Here is a 14,049-nt window from a genome sequence, read left to right as displayed (position 1 = left end):
TGCAGTCTTGGAGCAAGATGCTTTTTTTTTGCTGGGATTTGTAATTAAGGTGGAAAGTAATCTATTTGACATGTCCTTCCCCTTTGACAAAACACCACAATGCAAATATATGCAAGCAAATAATTGGCCTAAGTGCAGAATTCCATTAGAATACAAGTCCATGTGTTAAGTAAATGCCTCTGATTATCTAAAACTGGAGCAGGGGAAATGTCAGCAGCCATGTTAGGGGCTAATGTACAAAAGAAATGACAGGCAAGCTGGCATCAGCAAAATACACCACAGCCACAGAAGGTCATAGGCAGGTTTCCACCCCCATTTCCAGCATAGAACACCTCGCCTGCAATGTGGTAATACCTTCAGATCACAGAATCCAACAGGCAGAATCCTCTAGCCTGTCTTCAGTGAGAAACACCACAAAGCATGATGCTGACATAAAATACATAACTATTCAACCATTGTAGGCCATTCAGCCTCTTGAGCCAATTCTTGCGTTAAATTCAAGTGTAGATGATCTGAATCTCCGTTTGCATCAGTTCCCTATTTCAAGAATCAACATTCTCATTTCCTCACTCTCCAATTCCAATCTCTTTAGGTAAAAGCTAACAATACTTTTTGTCTTTTTGTATTCGTACAGTAGCTTTTGGTAAATTTCTTTTTAGACATGGAAACCTAAATCCCCCCCTCTTCTCCATGATTACGATCTCCTGACCAATAATAACATATTGATTTTAATTTTTTTTTGCTGTCATGCCTGTTCACATAATGTCAATCTGTAAACCTCGACAGACTCTCTACTTCGTCATTCATATCATTAACACTTATGATCTAAAGGTTTGATCTCAAGATCCCTGACCTGTCTCCATGTAAGTGGTCTTGCATGCATGATTATCACTCAGGGATACAGAGCAGGGTCAAGTCAAGTCCATCAACTCTCAGAAGCAATTTGAATGATTGGGAGATGCCGGTGTTGGGCTGGGGTGTACAAAAATAAAAATCACACAACACAGGTTATAGTCCAACAGGTCTATTTGAAAGCACTAGCTTTCGGAGCACTGCTCCTTCACCACCTGATGAAGGAGCAACGCTCAAAAAGCTAGTGCTTCCAAATAAACTTGTTGGACTATAACCTGGTGTCCTGTGATTTTTAACTTAAAGCAGTTTGAATACAGCCACGAGGCAGGCTGGTTAAAGTTTCGCTTTGGTTTCTGGGCTTCATCCCAGTTGTTTTAAAAGATGTTAAGCTCTCACCCTTTGCATTCCATTATTCTCCATACTCCTCAATGTCATCCCTGACCTCTTCACCCAATATGCACATTAAAACCAATGAGCCATATAATAACGTGGCAATTCCTTGAGTGCATTTAAATCTCCTTTGGGGGAAAAAAAAACAATGCTCTTGCAACCCCAGAAAAATGTCTTTCCAAACTGTTATAGTATCAGCAGCAAACTTCACCTCACTTGAAAAATCTTAATCTTTGTCCATCTGAACATACATAGTAACTGTTCAAATAATAACTCCTTACAACCTCAAAGATGTCAGTCAACCAAACAACTTCAGCAAATATAAACTGGCCGTGAATCTTGGATTTCACAATGCTGTTTGTTGATATGGTTCTCAGTTGGCTTCATTAGGTAGTCTTGGAGCCAAGATGAGCATTCATAATGGATTAGCTGAAAAGGAGTCTGTTTTCACAAGTGGAAGTAGAATGTCTACTTTGACATCCGAGGCTATTGTATGATATTTTTTTAAATCTTGCTTTCAATGTATAATTATTTGGACTAAGTTAACCTATTGAGGAAAGATTACGTTATTGGCGTTATTAATGGCTGTGTCACACTGACTCTTTTATCGGGTTATAAGTAAACATTTTAAAAGAAAATTTTGGAATTTTTTAAAAACTCACATAGAGCATAGAACATTACAGCACAATACAGGCCCTTCAGCCCTCGATGTTGCGCCAATCTATAGAACTACTGTGAAGCCTATCTATCCTACACTCTTGCATTTTCTTCATATGTTTATCCAATGACCATTTAAATGCCCTTAAAATTGGTGAGTCTACTACTGTTGCAGGTAGTGCATTCCACGCCCTAACTACTGAGTAAAGAAACTACCTATGACATCTGTCCTATATCAATCCTCAATTTAAAGCTATGTCCCCATGTGCTAGCCATCATCATCTGAGGAAAAAGGCTCTCACTGTCCACCCTATCTAATCATCTGAGTATCTTACATGCGTCAGTAGCTGTGAAGAGCTTTGGGATGTTCTGCAATGATATGTTTTATATAAATACACATACTTGATTTCAATCAGCACAGCTTGTCATTTTGTTAGGACTCCTTGATGCCATACTTGGTCAAATGTTGTCCTGATGTTAATGGCAGTCACTTTTACCTTCCCTCTTGTGTTCAGCTCTTTTCTCTAAACGTATGAACATACATTTAAATTAGGAGCAGCAGTAAGCCTTTCAGCCCCTCAAACCTGCAATGCCAGTCAAGAAAGTCATGGTTATCTGTTTGTTCCACATTGTTGCCTACCCTGATAACCTGTCACACCTTTTACCTATCAACAATCAATCCACCATTGCCTTTGAAATATTCAAGGGCTCTGAACGTAGGTTTGCTCGCTGAGCTGGAAGGTTCATTTTCAAATGTTTCATCACCCCATTAGGTAACATCTTCAGTGATCCTCCGGATGAAACTTCAAGGACTCTGCTTCCACTATCTTTCTCTGAGAGAAAAACAGATTTCTCCTCACCTCTGCTTCCTTCCTTCCTTTTCCTGATTTACAGCTATTTCTAAGAACTTGGAACCTTCAAGGGTAGGGCTTGCTGTTATTTCCGGTGCCCTAGGCTGATGCTGGGTAATCCTTCCACTTCCATAGTCCTTTGTCTTTGGCAGTTTGAAACAATGGAGTGGCTCACTCAGACAGTTCAGTCAACTAGATGTGGGGTAATGTGTAGGTCAGCCTGAGCAAGGTCAGATATTCTTTCCTAAGGGGGGGACGATGAGCTGGATTTGTTTAAATGACAAACCACTGGTCTCATCAGTACTGTGATATTTTATTCCCAGGTTTTCTAATTAAATTTCTATTCTGACAACTGCAGCTTGCTCTGGTGATTTGCATTTTAAAACCCAAATTTTCAAACCGATGCTGACCTTGAACGAGTTTGATAAATCCTTTATTTCAGTTGTTAATGTGCCTGAAATGATGTACCATATCCCCGTCCATTAGTTGTTACATGGTTTATTGGTTCTGTATTGCTTATTGAGTAAATGGACGTGGAGAATGTAACACTGCTTGGATGGGGTATAGGCAAGACTTTTCAGACTTGTTTCATAATGCTGTGAATCCACACTATGGTTCACAACTCTCAGAGGCCTTGATCACATGACATCAAAGCTGGCCTAACATCATGAAAATTGTGGAGGAGAGATGTTGCCGACCCCCAAATTGGAACAGAGCATTTCGGGAGAGCAGCTTCTGGGCTCACAACCCAGTAAAACTCTCTAGAAAAAGAACAGAATGGAAATCCCAGAATTTAATCCTGGTCACTATTTTCAATGGCCTCCAAGAAAATCTGCCTCCTAGTTTCCTTTTGCTACTGGTATTTCAGCCTCTGCCTTGTACTATGAATATGGATTTGAAACAGTCATTTAGCAAGTCTGCTGTTTCCTTGTCCATTGATTTGAGGTGTTAGAGTGTGCAACCACACTACAAATCCTCTACCTGACCCAGTCAAGCATTATCAAATCCGCGTGTTGTAGAGTTTACAGATTACTCATTGAAATTACATATCTCGGAGCCCATTGAACTGACGTGGAAACTAGGTACCTTCAATTCTCCAAAAAGAAGACAACAGTTTGGCTTGCATCTGTCTTTTAGGGGATCACTGTTCCACTTCAGCACTTTCTCAACTACTTTTTGCTATAATCTTTGATATCCCAGCCATGTATTCTTATTCTTTTCACTATGTTACTTAGTACTTTTATACTTTTTAGAATTTCTGTGGGTTTCCTCTGGATGCTCCAATTTCTTCCCAGAATCCAAAGATGTGCAGGTTATGTGGATTGGCCATGCTAAGTTGTTCATAGTGCTCAGGTATATGTAAGTTAGGTGGATTAGCCTTGGGAATGCAGGGTTACAGGGATAAAGTAAGGGGACGGGTCTGGGTGGGATCCTCTTCGGAGAGTCAGTGTGGACTTGTTGGGCAGAATGGCCTGTTTCCACGCTGTATGGGTTCTAATTCTTCACTTACTGATTTTCCATTGCTCTTTATATTGATCTCAATCTTTTAGTTTGTTCCTGTCCCTTGCTTTCTCTGTTCATTGTGGGCAAAAGTGAGGACTGCAGATACTGGAAACCAGAGTTTAGATCAGAGTGGTGCTGGAAAAACACACCAGGTCAGGCAGCATCGGAGGAGCAGAAAAATCCTGATGGCCATTCCTGATGAAGGGCTTTTGCCCGAAACATCAATTTACCTACTGTTCATTGTGGGTCCTTACCTGCACACACTTTTTTTGCCCACTAAGAGGTGTGAAATGGTTTTGCTATTGTACTGACTACTGTCCTTGATTTATTGGTTTACCCATTCACAGCTCAATCTAGTTTATGCAAGTTTATTAATCCAGAAACCACTGCCAATAACAATTTAAATAGGAAGTCTTACTTTTTTGGTGATGACAGCTTCACTGATATTGAGACGTGTGGGACAGGCCATCACTACAACTTGCAACGATTGTGGTGAGCATTCAAAGCTTTGATAGCAATGGAGAATGCAGATACATGTACAGGGCCTGGCAGTATTTCCTACCTCCAGTGGGATGCACTTGGGTTGCCAAACTTCTAAGATTGACCTGGATTTTCTCAGATGTGAAGCTTAATCCTGAAGGGACTCCTATCAGCCATCTTAGAGAAAAATCATGAAAATGTGGACTAAATGATGCAACTTCTTCCCAAAATTCTTTTCAGTGCTCTGTTTTATTGGATAGCAAGGTATTGCGGATGCAGGAGAGAGAGACGGCCTGTTTGACTGACTGACAAAGCTGAAAATGTGTTGCTGGAAAAGCACAGCAGGTCAGGAATCCTGAAGAAGGGCTTATGCCCGAAACGTCGGTTCTCCTGTTCCTTGGATGCTGCCTGACCTGCTGTGCTTTTCCAGCAACACATTTTCAGCTCTGATCTCCAGCATCTGCAGTCCTCACTTTCTCCTGACTGACTGACTGAGAAATGCTTCTTCACTCCAGAGTTTTTGTTTTGAGGGATGCATTAGGATGAACTTGCTGGACGACCACCGGTGAGAGACTAGACAGCAGGTTTGGATATGCTTCTGAAAATGGGAGACAGTACTGGTTTCAGGTGATTGGATAAAATTTCCACATTGAGGTCTTTTTCATTCCCCTTGCAGTTAGAAAATTCAACTACATCTCTTTCTCGAGCTTTTTGTTGTGAGCTTTTCTGTGCTTGGTATTCCATGCTCTTCTCTTGGTTAGTTTTACTACTTGAACAGTCTGTGGGAGTTACTATTTTAAAAAGGCCAGAATTTAGTTATGCTGTATGCCTAATGTTCCTATGTTAGTGTATTTTAGGATTTATGCTGTTGAAACAAATCTGCTCTAAATAAACTAAGCTTCAACACGAGAAGCCACTTGGACTTAATCATAACATCCCACACTACACGAATCCTTTTGCACAGTGAGGTGTAGGTGATGGTCTGTAAGAATGACCTTATTGGTTTCTGTTACAGAGTTCATGAAAACAGGAATGATGGTGCTAAGGCAAATCTAATTAACCTTAATATGACCAAGAGAACAACCAAACTGATCCATTTTCCTGATTTTTGACAGTGAAATGACTTCATGGCCTGCTTTGCGGTGCCCTCAAAATTCCTAACACCACCTTGTGCCTCAACTTCCCCATTCTATCTACCAGCAAGATTTGGGTTAATCAACCAAGAACTCTATCAGGGTATTAATTTGCTTTGACTGACTTGCTGCAATTGGAGCCAGAGTTGTCAGTATTCCCAACACCACGGCCTATTGCACCTTACCACAGAGTGCTGTGCAAGTTCAGTGTTTGAGTATGTTTAAGATAGAGTTTGACTGACCGATTCCTGACGACCAGTGGTGTGTAGGGCTGTGGGGACTGGGTGGGTAATAGGCATTGAAGTGTTTGATTCAGCTATGATTGTACTGCATGGTGGAGCCGGCTCAATAGGCTGAATAGCCTCCTCTTAGTCTTATGTTCCCCTTCAAAAGTAAAGTGACTGAAAACAAACATAGTATTCACAGGGAAGTGTTTAGTTTCATGACTACAGGTCCACCCCCCCCCCCATACAACAGCGGGGATCGCACCAGCAGAGTTGCTACTCAATAGAAGACTCCACACCCGGTGAAGTCTGATCTGGCTGAGGAGAGGGTAAAACAGCATAGGAACTTCAGTGTAGGGCCGCAGCGTCTGCCACACGAGAGAGGCAGTTTGATACAAGGGACAAAGTTTGGTGGAAGAATCCCAGAAATGGCTTTGCGTGGGTAATGGGCGTGCTCAGGATCAGTGGCATATAAAGTTCAGGTAAGCGTGACAGTCCATATGAAAGCTGCAATTCTCAAATAGCTTGTCAGCCAGAACATGCCCTGCCCCTTTGAATATTGAGAAATGCTGCTGGAACCCCTGGATTCATCTCCTCTGTCAAACACTATCAAGTCCTTTGAATCAGAGTTGGACATAACAGAAGTAGCTGCCTCAATGCCTTTGCTGCCAGATGAGAGTGAAATTGTACTGAGGTATTCCTGCTGCCAAAGGTGAACCCCTATGTGCTATAGGCCATCCCTGTCTGATGCTGAGTTGGAGGAGCCTAAAATGCCCCAGGAAGCTCTCCAAGAAAAAGGACTGACCTATGTCCATGCACTTGGAAGGGGAAGGATGCAGTGATTGTACAAGGTCAGCCATCTGGACCTCAGAATATGAATTCCCTGATTAGATACCCTGCAATGCGGAAACAGGCCCTTTGGCCCAACAAGTCCACACCAACCCTTCGAGGAGTAACCACCCAGACCCATTTCCCTCTGACTAATGCACCTCACACTATGGGCAATTTAAGATGTTCAATTCACCTGGCCTGCACATCTTTGGACTGTGGGAGGAAACCGGAGCACCCGGAGGAAACCCACACAGGGAGAATGTGCAAATTCCACACAGACTGTTGCCCGAGGCTGGAATCAAATCCGGGTCCCTGGTGCTGTGAGGCATTAATGTTAACCATGAGCCACCGCACCGTCCCACGCTTGGGACTGTTAATCTCGTCCAATCAGGAAGCCCTGACTGACATAAAAAAGTTGAGTGTCAGGGATGTTGACATCTGGCGCCTGACTGTGAGGCAGTACTATAAACCAGTACTGTTCATGTGTAAATAAAGGATAACTTGGTGACAAAGTTTGGTACGTTTTATTTTCAAATCCGATCAGTCTGCACATGATCTGTATCCCTCTATTCCCTGCCTGTTTCATGTTTGTTCGAATGTGCCTTAAATATTACTGTTGTATCTGCTTCTAAGGCCTTACGTGGCAGTATATTCCAGGCACCTACCACCTGCTGTATAAGAAAATTTGCCTCATACATCTTCATTAGACTTTGCCTCTCTCACTTTAAACTTAGGTCCCCTACTATTTGACATTTCCACCCTGGGGGAAAAAAAGTCCAATATCCATCCCTCTTATAATTTTATATTCTTCTATCAGGTAATTCCTCAGCCTCCAACGTTCTTGCGAAAACAATTCCAGTTTTTCCAACCTCTCCTTATAGTTAATACACTCCAATCCAGACAACATCCTGGTAAACGTTTATTCCACCCTCTCCAAAACTCCACATCCTTCTTACAGTGTTGCGACCAGAACTGAACATAATATTCCAAATGTTATCTGACTAAAGTTTTATACTCAGTGCCTTGACTGCAGAAGGCAAGCTTGCCATAAGTTTTCTTTACCACCTTATCCACTCGTGTTTCAACTTTCAGGGAAATAATGGGCTTGTACTCCAAGATTCCCCTGTCTCTCCATATTCCTAAGAGTCCTGACATGTGATGTATACTTTCCTCTTGCAATTGATCTCCCAAAATGCATCACCTCACACTTGTCTGGATTAAACTCCCATCTTTTTCTCAACACAACTTTCCATTGATGTATATCCTGCTGCATTAAGGTAGATAAGTCCGCAGGGTCTGATGGGATCTGTCCTAAGAAACTCTCTCCTAGGAAGGAGAGGTGGTTGCTGGGGCCTTGATGTAGATCTTTGTACAGGTATTCCTGGTGTAACACGATGGCTGCGTTCCTGTGTAACCTCACACTATAGAATCTTCCTCACCGACTACAATTGTACCAACTTCCGTGTCATCTACAAACTTACTAACCCGACTACCTATATTTTCTTCCAAATCATTTTTATAATTTACAAACAACAAAGTACTGACCCTTGCAGACACCAATGGTCCTGAGTTCAGGACCAGCATGCTCCTGTCAGGATGAAAGATAAGGATGGCAAGATTCAGGAGCCCTAGATGATGAGATACTGGAAGTTTATTGAAGAAAGAAAGGAAGAATATGCAAGGTTTAGGAAACTGAAATTGGACAAGGACTTTGAGGAATATCAAGGAAGCAGGAAAGAACTTAAACAAAGAATTAAGAGGGGGAGAAATGGGCCATAAAATGATCTTGGCAACTAGGATTAAGGTCAATCCGAAAGCATTTGTATATGAGGAGCAAGAGAGTAGCTAGTGGCGAAGGTTGGGTCCACTCTCAGATAAGGAGGGATTTTATGTGTAGATCTAGAGAAAATGTGTGTGTTCTTTCATGAGTACTTTGCATCAGTATTCACCAAGGAGGACATGGATGATGGTGACATTAGGGTGAGGTATCTATATTCTAGGGCATGTCAATATTAAGGAGGAGGTGTTGGGTGTCTTGAAAAACATTTAGGTAGATACTTCCTCAGGTCCTGATGGGATCTATCCCAGAAACCCACGAAGCCTGCACATTCTTAGACACGATGGGCATTTTAGTATGGTCAATCGATCAAATCTGGACTGTGGGAGAAAACTGGAGCACCCAAAGTAAACCCACGCACACAGAAGGGAGCTTGTGTGAAATCCTCACAGTTGTCCAAGGGTGGAATTGAATCCAGATCCCTGGTGCTGTAAGGCAGCATGCTACACTGTGCCACACTGCCTCTGGGTAGACCCACAATGCTGTTAGGGAGGGAATTCCAGGATTTTTTTTACCTAGTGACCCTGAATGAACAGCAATATCAGGAGGGTGAATGACTCGGAGGGCAATGTACAAGTGATCGTGTTCCCATGAATCTGCTACCCTTGTTCTTCTAGATGGCAGTGGTTGTGGGTTTAGAAGATGTTATCTTAGGAGCCTTGGTGAATTCCATCTTAGAGATGTTATGCCCTTCTGCTACTGAGGCAGCAGATACATGCTTACACCACATCCTGCAAGCTCCCCTCAAAGTCACTCACGATCCTGACTTGGAAACATGTTGTGGAGGTGCTAGTGTTGGACTGGGATGGACAAAGTTGAACATCACACAATGCCAGTTTATAGTCCAACAGGTTTATCTGGAAGTACACGCTTTTAAAGCGCTGCTCCTTCATCAGGTAGCTAGTGGGATAGGATCCTGCCCACTAGTAACCTGATGAAGGAGCAGGTCTCCAAAAGATTGTATTTCTAAATAAACCTTTTGGACTATAACCTGGAAATTGATTAGCTTTTCCTTCAGTATCGCTGGATCAAAAACCTGGAAGTCTCTCTCTAATAGTGTTACTTGAGTGTATTAACACCCCAAGAAGGTGAAAGTGGATATTGCAGATGCTGGAGATTAGAGTCAAGATTAGAGTGGTGCTGGAAAAGCACAGCAGGTCAGTCAGCATCAAAAGAACAGGAGAATCGACGTTTCAGGAATCATGCTGCGCTTTTCCAGCAACGCATTTTTAAGCTCAAGTCTGTGAAGTCTAGATGAGAGTGGTGCTGGAAAAGCACAGCAGGTCAGGCAGCATCTGAGGAGCAGGAAAATCAACGTTTCGGGCAAAAGCCCTTCATCAAGAATCCTGATGAATGGTTCCGACCCGAAAAGTCGATTTTCCTGCTCCTCGGATGCTGCCTGACCTGCTGTGTTTTTCCAGCACCACTCTAATCTTGACTCTGATCTCCAGCATCTGCAGTCCTTACTTTCACCCAGGAAAGTGGCTCACTTGTTCCTTCTCCAGGAAACCTCAGGACATTCCTTCGCAGATCATGATTTGGAGATGCCGGTGTTCGACTGGGTGATAGTGTCACCTGATGAAGGAGCGTCGCTCCGAAAGCTAGTGCTTCCAATTAAACCTGTTGGACTATAACCTGGTGGTGTGTGATTTTTAACTTCGCAGATCAGAAAGTAGCAAACGAGGGGCGAGTAACGCGCATGCGCGCCTACGGGACGGCTGATTGGTCAGATGACTCGAGGGTTGCGCATGCGCAGAATCAGTCGAGCGGCAGGCACCGAGCTGAGAGGACCTCCACTTGGGCGCTCCCGGATATGGTTGATAAAAGGTTCTTTTCACAGTTGTACTTCACGATTCGGTAGGCCCACCGCTTCGAATAATTACATTTGTCTTTTTGCACGATGTGCCCTGGGTCTAATTGGAAAGCTAGGTTCAGGGGCGGCTGCTCAGGTCGGATGGCTGTGGGATGATTCAGCTCAGGCAGGAGGTGGCCGCCTCAGTGTTACTGAAGGGGAGGGGTGTGGGGGTGGTGAAGGAGAGGGGGTGAAGGTGAAGGGGGTGGGGTGGTGAGGGGATGGGGGTGAAGGAGAGGAGGTGGGGGTGAAGGGGGAGGGGTGGTGAGGGGATGGGGGTGGGGGTGAAGGGGGAGGGGTGGTGAGGGGATGGGGGTGAAGGAGAGAGGTGTGGGGGTGAAGGGGGAGGGGTGGTGAGGGGATGGGGGTGAAGGAGAGGGGTGGAGGGGGTGGGGGTGAAGGGGGAGGGGTGGTGTGGGGGTGAAGGGGGGGTGGTGAGGGGGTGGGGGTGAAGGGGGTGAGGATGAAGGGGGAGGGGGGGTGAAGGGGGAGGGGGGGTGAGGGGGTGAAGGGGGAGGGGGGGTGAGGGGGTGAAGGGGGAGGGGGGGTGAGGGGGTGAAGGGGGAGAGGGGGTGAAGGGGGAGGGGGGTGGGGGTGAAGGGGGAGGGGTGGTGAGGTGGGGGTGAAGGGGGAGGGGTGGTGAGGTGGGGGTGAAGGGGGAGGGGTGGTGAGGAGGTGGGGGTGAAGGGGGAGGGGTGGTGAGGGGATGGGGGTGAAGGAGAGGGGTGGAGGGGGTGGGGGTGAAGGGGGAGGGGTGGTGAGGGGGTGTGGGTGAAGGGGGGGTGGTGAGGGGGTGGGGGTGAAGGGGGTGAGGATGGAGGGGGGGTGAGGGGGTGAAGGGGGAGGGGTGGTGAGGAGGTGGGGCTGAAGGGGGAGGGGTGGTGAGGAGGTGGGGCTGAAGGGGGAGGGGTGGTGAGGAGGTGGGGCTGAAGGGGGAGGGGTGGTGAGGAGGTGGGGGTGAAGGGGGAGGGGTGGTGAGGAGGTGGGGGTGAAGAGGGAGGGGTGGTGAGGAGGTGGGGTTGAGGGTGTGGGGGTGAAGAGGGAGGGGTGGTGAGGGGGTGAAGGGGGAGGGGTGGTGAGGGTGACGGGGTGTGGTGAAGGGGTGGGGTGGGGGTGAAGGTGGTGAGGGGGTGGGGTGAAGGGGGAGAGGTGGTGGGGGTGAAGGGGGAGGGGTGGTGAGGGTGAAGGGGGAGGGGTGGTGTGGGGGTGAAGGGGGAGGGGTGGTGTGGGGGTGAAGGGGGAGGGGTTTTGTGGGGGTGAAGGGGGAGGGGTGGTGTGGGGGTGAAGGGGGATGGGTGGTGTGGGGGTGAAGGGGGAGGGGTGATGTGGGGGTGAAGGGGGAGGGGTGGGGTGGGGGTGAAGGGGGAGGAGTGGTGAGGGGGTGGGAGTGAAGGGGAGGGGTTGAGAGGGTGACGGGGAGGGGTGGTGAGGGTGACGGGGGAGGGGTGGTGGGGGTGAAGGGGGAGGGGTGGTGAGGGTGATGGGGGAGTGGTGTGGGGGTGAGGTGGTGAGGGTGAAGGGGGAGGGGTGGTGAGGGTGAAGGGGCAGGGGTGGTGAGGGGGTGAAGGGGGAGGGGTGGTTAGGGTGAAGGGGGAGGGGTGGTGAGGGGGTGAAGGGGGTGAGGATGAAGGGGGAGGGGTGGTGAGGAGGTGGGGGTGAAGGGGGAGGGGTGGTGAGGAGGTGGGGGTGAAGAGGGAGGGGTGGTGAGGAGGTGGGGGTGAGTGCGTGGGGGTGAAGATGGAGGGGTGGTGAGGGAGTGGGGGTGAAGAGGGAGGGGTGGTGAGGGGGTGGGAGTGAAGAGGGAGGGGTGGTGAAGGAGAGAGGGTGAAGGGGGGTGGGGGTGTGAAGGGGTGGGGGTGAAGGAGAGGGATGTGGGGGTGAAGGGGGAGGGGTGGGGGTGAACGGGAGAGATGGTGACGGGGGTGGGGTGGTGAAGGAGAGGGGGTGGGGGTGTGAAGGTGGGGGGGTGAAGGAGGTGGTGTGTTTATAGGTTGGTATGGGTCAGTGGTTGCTGTTAGCCCACACTGCAGCCTCTACCTCCACCTACCTCCGTCTAAACTCCCACAACTGTTTCAGCATTGTACTGATGATAGTCCAAGTTCTGCAATAAATCTATTGCTGATGCCAAACTGGCCTTTCAGCGGGCGGAAGGGGTGGAATGTCCCAAAATCATGCCGACTATTCTGGACTCGGCAGCCAGTGTTTGTGCAGCATCTGTCAACTCATTGTAAGACAGCTCGAATCAAGGCCCCATGTACAGCTTTAAAAAAACAGCAGAAGTGTTTAACCTCCACAGGGGCAGCACGGCATCTCAGTGGTTCGCACTGTTGCCTCCAGGGACCCGGGTTCGATTCCAGACGGTGTCAAGTTTGCACATGATCTGCTGTTTCCTCTGAGTGCTTACACAGTCCAAACATGTGCAGGTTAGGTGGGTTGGCCATGCTAAATTGCCCTGTAGTGTCCACGATTGTACAACCTTAGTTCAGGTAAATGCAGAGTTATGGGAATAGGGTGGGATAGTCTTTGAGGGGTCAGTGCAGACTCAGCAGGCCAAATGGAATTCTGTCATTGAGATGTTCCTCAACTGAATCTGCAAAGGGCAGTGACACACAGCCACCTGCTCCATAAGTGAATGGTGAGGTGAGGTTGAGCAGCCTTGGCCCATGTTCTGCAGAATGGAGAAGAAAATGAGACGTAATCCTACTGAAATGTGCAACATTCTTACAGGTCTCAACAGGGTATATGTGGGAAGGATACTTCCCCAGGCTATAAGCAGGGAACACAATCTCAGCATAAGGGGCAGACATTTAGAACTGAGATCAGGAGGGATTTCTTCATTCAGAAGGTGATGAAGTTTTGAATTCGATTGAAGGGTAGAGCAGATTCAAGGGTCTGAATGACCTACTCCTGCATCTGTTTCCTCTACTGCTATAAGTGGACGATGAAAGTTGATTCCTCATGCGATAATGACCATGGGTTCAAAGCTGTGGAACATCTAGGCCATTCCGCCCTAGATTGTAGTAATCTTGGGTTTGGAAGGTGCTGTCTAAGGATATCTCCAGTGCAACGTTTGGATGGTGCGTAAGTACATCAACAGAGGGACTTCCTTTACCTAAACATGCAAATTAGGAGCCAGAGTAGTCCACTTCGCCCTTCAAGCCTGCTGCAGGATTTGATGAGATTATGGCTGATCTGATTGTGGCCTTAACCATCCCCATACCCTTGACTTTCTAGTCAGTCTGAAGTGTTGGAACAGGCACGGGCTTCTGAATGGCCTACTCCTAGTTCTTTTGTCCTTCTGTAGATGATGCAGTTGATGTGGTGAATCTGGACATTCAAAAGATTTAATTGAAGTTTTAGATAATAAACTGATTAATCGAGACTAACTTGACATTCTCACTTACCTCTAATACTCCTCAACATTGTGTTAATCAAGAAT

General features: G+C 46.8%; 1 protein-coding gene across 3 annotated transcripts in view; it reads left to right on the top strand.

The window, feature by feature from the left end:
• Positions 1-10,525: 10,525 nt before the first annotated feature.
• ccdc134 (coiled-coil domain containing 134) overlaps positions 10,526-14,049 on the top strand; it is a 28,779-nt gene continuing 25,255 nt past the window's right edge. For 2 of the 3 annotated variants that reach the window (XM_087978372.1, XM_043679953.2), the window contains exon 1: positions 10,526-10,615. The gene's annotated coding sequence lies outside the window, so the exon portion shown is untranslated. The remainder of the gene's footprint in view (positions 10,616-14,049) is intronic. The other variant, XM_043679954.2, reaches the window with a different exon arrangement.

This window comes from Chiloscyllium plagiosum, unplaced genomic scaffold, assembly GCF_037043375.1.
Source record: "Chiloscyllium plagiosum isolate Xiang-an unplaced genomic scaffold, Cpla_swu_hap1 HiC_scaffold_33, whole genome shotgun sequence".
Classification (NCBI taxonomy): domain Eukaryota; kingdom Metazoa; phylum Chordata; class Chondrichthyes; order Orectolobiformes; family Hemiscylliidae; genus Chiloscyllium; species Chiloscyllium plagiosum.
Note: the sequence above shows the minus strand (reverse complement) of the source record. Positions and strands in the feature narration are given on the sequence as shown.